Source organism: Electrophorus electricus, unplaced genomic scaffold (assembly GCF_041902795.1).
Source record: "Electrophorus electricus isolate QZ-2024a unplaced genomic scaffold, ASM4190279v1 Scaffold100, whole genome shotgun sequence".
Taxonomy (NCBI): Eukaryota; Metazoa; Chordata; class Actinopteri; order Gymnotiformes; family Gymnotidae; genus Electrophorus; species Electrophorus electricus.
This window is the reverse complement of record NW_027658382.1, coordinates 62,501-70,000: the sequence shown is the minus strand read 5'-3', so window position 1 is coordinate 70,000 and position 7,500 is coordinate 62,501. Positions and strand designations below refer to the sequence as shown.

The 7,500-nt window shown below is 58.2% G+C and overlaps 1 non-coding gene across 1 annotated transcript in view; it reads left to right on the top strand.

Annotated features, from left to right (window-relative positions):
• Window positions 1–5,739: 5,739 nt before the first annotated feature.
• Window positions 5,740–7,500, top strand: part of LOC145653957 (18S ribosomal RNA) — a 1,839-nt gene continuing 78 nt past the window's right edge. Inside the window, exon 1 of the ribosomal RNA XR_014120200.1 lies at window positions 5,740–7,500. This exon is cut by the window's right edge and continues 78 nt beyond it. This is a non-coding gene — a ribosomal RNA (18S ribosomal RNA).

Here is a 7,500-nt window from a genome sequence, read left to right as displayed (position 1 = left end):
TGGAAGTCTGGTAGTAGTAGTATGATTTAAAGACACAAAGTGATTGAAGTGTGCCCAGGCCCAGAGCTACTTTGCTGGGCATGAATGTGTTTGAACTCTTGGGCCTGGAAGTCTGGTAGTAGTAGTATGATTTAAAGGTACAAAGTGAATGAAGTGTGCCCAGGCCCAGAGCTACTTTGCTGTGCATGACTGTGTTTGACCTCTTGGCTCTGGAAGTCTATTTCTAGGCTTATATAAAGGGTCAAACTTCTTGAAGTGTGCCCAGGCCCAGAGCTACTTTGCTGGGCATGACTGTGTTTGACCTCTGGGGCCTGGAAGTCTGGTAGTAGTAGTATGATTTAAAGGCACAAAGTGATTGAAGTGTGCCCAGGCCCAGAGCTACTTTGCTGGGCATGATTCTGTGACCTCTTGGGTCTGGAAATGTGGTACTTTGAAGGATTAAAAGAGTGAAACGGTCTGAAGTGTGCGCAGGTGTAAAGCAACCTTGCTAGGCATGAAGGTGTGACCTCCAGGGCCTGGAAGTCTGGTGGTAGTAGTAGTATGATTTAAAGGCACAAAGTGATTGAAGTGTGCCCAGGCCCAGAGCTACTTTGCTGGGCATGACTGTGTTTGACCTCTTGGGCCTGGAAGTCTGGTGGTAGTAGTAGTATGATTTAAAGGCACAAAGTGATTGAAGTGTGCCCAGGCCCAGAGCTACTTTGCTGGGCATGACTGTGTTTGACCTCTTGGCTCTGGAAGTCTATTTCTAGGCTTATATAAAGGGTCAAACTTCTTGAAGTGTGCCCAGGCCCAGAGCTACTTTGCTGGGCATGACTGTGTTTGACCTCTGGGGCCTGGAAGTCTGGTGGTAGTAGTAGTAGTAGTAGTATGATTTAAAGGTACAAAGTGAATGAAGTGTGCCCAGGCCCAGAGCCAGGCCTGGGCAGCAGGGGGCGCTCCTGGCCATGCCCAGCGAGTTTCGTGCGAATCGGACCTGGTCCGGAAGAGATACGAAGGGAAAACTCATTACTCGTCGGGGTGGCACATCCAGGCTCTCGACCCTCCCAAAGCGTCCGACCAGGGTGCACCCTGCCGGGCATGGTTAGCCGCCAGCCCCCTTCCTGGAGGTCTGGTTGGCACGGGGTTTTGATTTATCGGTTTCATATCTCTGGGCTCCTTGGGAGCAGAAAGTCGGTTGAGGGCCCTTTGGAAAGAGCCGGGGCTGCCGTTTAACGCTGTCCAAGCGGCAGGCGAAGCGCACCCACCGTTTTTACGCTATGATTTTTTAAAACCGCCGGGGCGGCAAACACAGGGCCGGTCGGGTTTGAAGACGAATATCTCTTCGGCCCTTGGGAGGAGAGAAGCAGCGCGGGTCACCTTTGAACGCGCTCGCTGCCAGGAACGTCTGGCGTAAAAGTTTCGTGGGAATCGGACGTTCCTAGGCTGAGAAGCGAGCGCCCGCCCTCGGGCGGTCGGGGGCCCCTTTCTCATTCCCCGTCTGGGCTAAAAATACGAGGTCGGACCCGATGGACTCGGGAGACTGGAGAGTACCAGGGAGACCCTGGAAGCAGGCGACCCGACCCACGCTTCGCTGTCTCCTCGGCCCTCGGGAGTAGAAGCGCGGGGACGGTGGCGTGGGCAGCAGGGGGCGCTCCTGGCCATGCCCAGCGAGTTTCGTGCGAATCGGACCTGGTCCGGAAGAGATACGAAGGGAAAACTCATTACTCGTCGGGGTGGCACATCCAGGCTCTCGACCCTCCCAAAGCGTCCGACCAGGGTGCACCCTGCCGGGCATGGTTAGCCGCCAGCCCCCTTCCTGGAGGTCTGGTTGGCACGGGGTTTTGATTTTTCGGTTTCATATCTCTGGGCTCCTTGGGAGCAGAAAGTCGGTTGAGGGCCCTTTGGAAAGAGCCGGGGCTGCCGTTTAACGCTGTCCAAGCGGCAGGCGAAGCGCACCCACCGTTTTTACGCTATGATTTTTTAAAACCGCCGGGGCGGCAAACACAGGGCCGGTCGGGTTTGAAGACGAATATCTCTTCGGCCCTTGGGAGGAGAGAAGCAGCGCGGGTCACCTTTGAACGCGCTCGCTGCCAGGAACGTCTGGCGTAAAAGTTTCGTGGGAATCGGACGTTCCTAGGCTGAGAAGCGAGCGCCCGCCCTCGGGCGGTCGGGGGCCCCTTTCTCATTCCCCGTCTGGGCTAAAAATACGAGGTCGGACCCGATGGACTCGGGAGACTGGAGAGTACCAGGGAGACCCTGGAAGCAGGCGACCCGACCCACGCTTCGCTGTCTCCTCGGCCCTCGGGAGTAGAAGCGCGGGGACGGTGGCGTGGGCAGCAGGGGGCGCTCCTGGCCATGCCCAGCGAGTTTCGTGCGAATCGGACCTGGTCCGGAAGAGATACGAAGGGAAAACTCATTACTCGTCGGGGTGGCACATCCAGGCTCTCGACCCTCCCAAAGCGTCCGACCAGGGTGCACCCTGCCGGGCATGGTTAGCCGCCAGCCCCCTTCCTGGAGGTCTGGTTGGCACGGGGTTTTGATTTATCGGTTTCATATCTCTGGGCTCCTTGGGAGCAGAAAGTCGGTTGAGGGCCCTTTGGAAAGAGCCGGGGCTGCCGTTTAACGCTGTCCAAGCGGCAGGCGAAGCGCACCCACCGTTTTTACGCTATGATTTTTTAAAACCGCCGGGGCGGCAAACACAGGGCCGGTCGGGTTTGAAGACGAATATCTCTTCGGCCCTTGGGAGGAGAGAAGCAGCGCGGGTCACCTTTGAACGCGCTCGCTGCCAGGAACGTCTGGCGTAAAAGTTTCGTGGGAATCGGACGTTCCTAGGCTGAGAAGCGAGCGCCCGCCCTCGGGCGGTCGGGGGCCCCTTTCTCATTCCCCGTCTGGGCTAAAAATACGAGGTCGGACCCGATGGACTCGGGAGACTGGAGAGTACCAGGGAGACCCTGGAAGCAGGCGACCCGACCCACGCTTCGCTGTCTCCTCGGCCCTCGGGAGTAGAAGCGCGGGGACGGTGGCGTGGGCAGCAGGGGGCGCTCCTGGCCATGCCCAGCGAGTTTCGTGCGAATCGGACCTGGTCCGGAAGAGATACGAAGGGAAAACTCATTACTCGTCGGGGTGGCACATCCAGGCTCTCGACCCTCCCAAAGCGTCCGACCAGGGTGCACCCTGCCGGGCATGGTTAGCCGCCAGCCCCCTTCCTGGAGGTCTGGTTGGCACGGGGTTTTGATTTATCGGTTTCATATCTCTGGGCTCCTTGGGAGCAGAAAGTCGGTTGAGGGCCCTTTGGAAAGAGCCGGGGCTGCCGTTTAACGCTGTCCAAGCGGCAGGCGAAGCGCACCCACCGTTTTTACGCTATGATTTTTTAAAACCGCCGGGGCGGCAAACACAGGGCCGGTCGGGTTTGAAGACGAATATCTCTTCGGCCCTTGGGAGGAGAGAAGCAGCGCGGGTCACCTTTGAACGCGCTCGCTGCCAGGAACGTCTGGCGTAAAAGTTTCGTGGGAATCGGACGTTCCTAGGCTGAGAAGCGAGCGCCCGCCCTCGGGCGGTCGGGGGCCCCTTTCTCATTCCCCGTCTGGGCTAAAAATACGAGGTCGGACCCGATGGACTCGGGAGACTGGAGAGTACCAGGGAGACCCTGGAAGCAGGCGACCCGACCCACGCTTCGCTGTCTCCTCGGCCCTCGGGAGTAGAAGCGCGGGGACGGTGGCGTGGGCAGCAGGGGGCGCTCCTGGCCATGCCCAGCGAGTTTCGTGCGAATCGGACCTGGTCCGGAAGAGATACGAAGGGAAAACTCATTACTCGTCGGGGTGGCACATCCAGGCTCTCGACCCTCCCAAAGTGTCCGACCAGGGTGCACCCTGCCGGGCTAAGAGAACAGCCAGGTGAACCCTGGAGGTTCCGAACTCCAGACCCCTGGACCCGACGGCTCAGTCCGCCTCAGGTGCACTACAGAGGTCCTCGGGCTGTCCCTGAGTGCATTAAAACGGAAATCAGAATTACTCCCCCGGGTGGCACTTCCAGGCTCTCGACCCTCCCAAAGTGTCCGACCAGGGTGCACCCTGCTGGGCATGGTTAGCCGCCAGCCCCCTTCCTGGAGGTCTGGTTGGCACGGGGTTTTGCAAATAGGTCCCGTCGGGTATATGGGAGAGCAAAGAGAATCAATGGGGTCCAAGCACTAAATTCATCCAGTGGCGTTCTCTGGAAGCCCAAGGGGAGTCCGAGGGGTGTTCGGCCGGCAAGGGGAGCTCTCCCTCGGACACATGATCAAACGCCTGTCCCCTACCGGAAAGTGGTGTGCTCTGGATGCCCCCCCCCCCCCCATCCCCCGAGGGGGGTGCTTATCCCGCGAGGGGAGCCCTCCTCGGGTTAAGTGAACCATCATGCCGATTCCCCTATGGAAGTGGGCACATCCAGGCACACAGTCTGCTTTGCTCTCCCCGACCCGAGTGCGTCTGTTGGGCTGAGTGTACGCCCAGGCAACTGGATCCAATGGCTCAGTCCGCCGCAGCGTGCTTCGACGATGGGTCGTACAGCCATGCCACCAGGGTGGGCGTGTTTGTAAATGTACCAGTGGATTCTCGTCGGCCTGCCACATCCATGGTATCGACCCACCAGGCCTGTCCGACCAGGGGTTGACCCTGGACGGGCACGGTCTGTGGTTTGGCCCTTGTCCTAGATGAAATCGGGCACGGGGTTTTCTGGCCAGGTACCATCGGGTTACTGGGAGAGCGGCTTCGGTCTCCAGGTGAGACCAATGGTGAAGCAGCACGAGGCAATGGAGAGCATGCAAAGCGATGGGGAAGCCATGCACGGCAATGGCCACGAAAAAAAAAAAAAAATCACCACGGAAGGAACGTGAAGAACAAGGAGGAGTGTAGTGACACTGCCCAAAGCTGCCCGGTGTTGCAGGGGTCTATTGGTGTGTTGCTTCCTTGTTTGGTAGAGTGGAGTACCAGACCCGCCAGGGGTAGGCAAACCATTCCCCCTACGGTAAGTGAGGAGCCAGCCATTTGACGAGCGGGTGTCCACGTGTACGGGTGCGAGCGCTATCCCCCCACACGGGGTTAGGCCACGGCCTTAGGTGGACGTCTGCCGACCAGCCCCGGCTGATCCAGAACTTCTGATGTGGAGAGCGGTTTTGACAGATCCTCCCTGGTTCTAGCGGGTCAAGCCTCTGATGGGGGGTGGGGGTTATTTGTAACCCATCCCAGAACTCTCTGGGGGAGACTCAGACGGCCAGTCTGTCTACTCAGTTGTCCTATACTGGTGTCTGTGGTTTGGGAGGAAGGGAGTGCCCTGCTTTGTTGGCCTCCTCTTCAAACCTACCTGGGCCCACGAATCACTCTTCTTGGTTACATCACGAAACGTAGGTTGAGCGAGGCTAGGGGGGAGGGAATTCGACGAGGTCTTTCCCTTGTCCCCCCACCAGCGGCCCACGAAAATCAAAACGGCGTGAAGAGAGGGAACGCCGAAAGCACCTGGAGTCGGCCGTCCGCACCTCCGGAGGAGGTGGACGGGGTACGGTGCGGGCATGACCGGATGGGACAGCTTTGCATCAAGGTGAGAGGTCGGCGTCCGAAGGCCAGAGGGCGGTGCGCGAGCACGTTTACACTGGCCGCGGAAGCTGTCCTGGGTAGCCCTGTATGGCGTCTGGACCTGACGGCGCACGCACTTACAACCCGCTGCTTCCTAGCCCCCGGAAGGGGAGGCGGATGTCACTCGTGGTTCATCCCAGACCACGGTGCAAACTACCTGGTTGATCCTGCCAGTAACATATGCTTGTCTCAAAGATTAAGCCATGCAGGTCTAAGTGCACACGGCCGGTACAGTGAAACTGCGAATGGCTCATTAAATCAGTTATGGTTCCTTTGATCGCTCCACACGTTACTCGGATAACTGTGGTAATTCTAGAGCTAATACATGCAAACGAGCGCTGACCCTTCGGGGGATGCGTGCATTTATCAGACCCAAAACCCATCCGGGGGGCTCGGGCCCCCCGGCCGCTTTGGTGACTCTAGATAACCTCGGGCCGATCGCGCGCCCTCCGCGGCGGCGACGTCTCATTCGAATGTCTGCCCTATCAACTTTCGATGGTACCATAGTCGGCTACCATGGTGACCACGGGTAACGGGGAATCAGGGTTCGATTCCGGAGAGGGAGCCTGAGAAACGGCTACCACATCCAAGGAAGGCAGCAGGCGCGCAAATTACCCATTCCCGACACGGGGAGGTAGTGACGAAAAATAACGATACAGGTCTCTTTCGAGGCCCTGTAATCGGAATGAGCGTATCCTAAACCCATGGGTGAGGACCCATTGGAGGGCAAGTCTGGTGCCAGCAGCCGCGGTAATTCCAGCTCCAATAGCGTATATTAAAGTTGCTGCAGTTAAAAAGCTCGTAGTTGGATGTCGGGAGTGGGCTGGCGGTCCGCCGCGAGGCGTGCCACCGCCTGTCTCAGACCCTGTCTCCCGGTGCCCCCCGGATGCCCTTGGCTGGGTGTCCGGACGGGGCTCGGAGCGTTTACTTTGAAAAAATTAGAGTGTTCAAAGCGGGCCCGCTTCTCGCCTGAATACCTGAGCTAGGAATAATGGAATAGGACTCCGGTTCTATTTTGTGGGTTTCCTGAACCAGGGCCATGATTAAGAGGGACGGCCGGGGGCATTCGTATTGCGCCGCTAGAGGTGAAATTCTTGGACCGGCGCAAGACGGACGAAAGCGAAAGCATTTGCCAAGAATGTTTTCATTAATCAAGAACGAAAGTCGGAGGTTCGAAGACGATCAGATACCGTCGTAGTTCCGACCGTAAACTATGCCGACCCGCGATCCGGCGGCGTTATTCCCATGACCCGCCGGGCAGCGTGAGGGAAACCACGAGTCTGTGGGTTCCGGGGGGAGTATGGTTGCAAAGCTGAAACTTAAAGGAATTGACGGAAGGGCACCACCAGGAGTGGAGCCTGCGGCTTAATTTGACTCAACACGGGAAACCTCACCCGGCCCGGACACGGAAAGGATTGACAGATTGATAGCTCTTTCTCGATTCTGTGGGTGGTGGTGCATGGCCGTTCTTAGTTGGTGGAGCGATTTGTCTGGTTAATTCCGATAACGAACGAGACTCCGGCATGCTAAATAGTTACGCGGCCCTCCGCGGTCGGCGTCAAACTTCTTAGAGGGACAAGTGGCGTTCAGCCACGCGAGATGGAGCAATAACAGGTCTGTGATGCCCTTAGATGTCCGGGGCTGCACGCGCGCCACAATGGTTGGATCAGCGTGTGCCTACCCTACACCGAGAGGTGCGGGTAATCCGCTGAACCCCATTCGTGATGGGGACTGGGGATTGCAATTATTCCCCATGAACGAGGAATTCCCAGTAAGCGCGGGTCATAAGCTCGCGTTGATTAAGTCCCTGCCCTTTGTACACACCGCCCGTCGCTACTACCGATCGGATGGTTTAGTGAGGTCCTCGGATCGGCCCCGCCGGGGCTCCTCGCGGGCCTTGGCGGAGCGCCGAGAA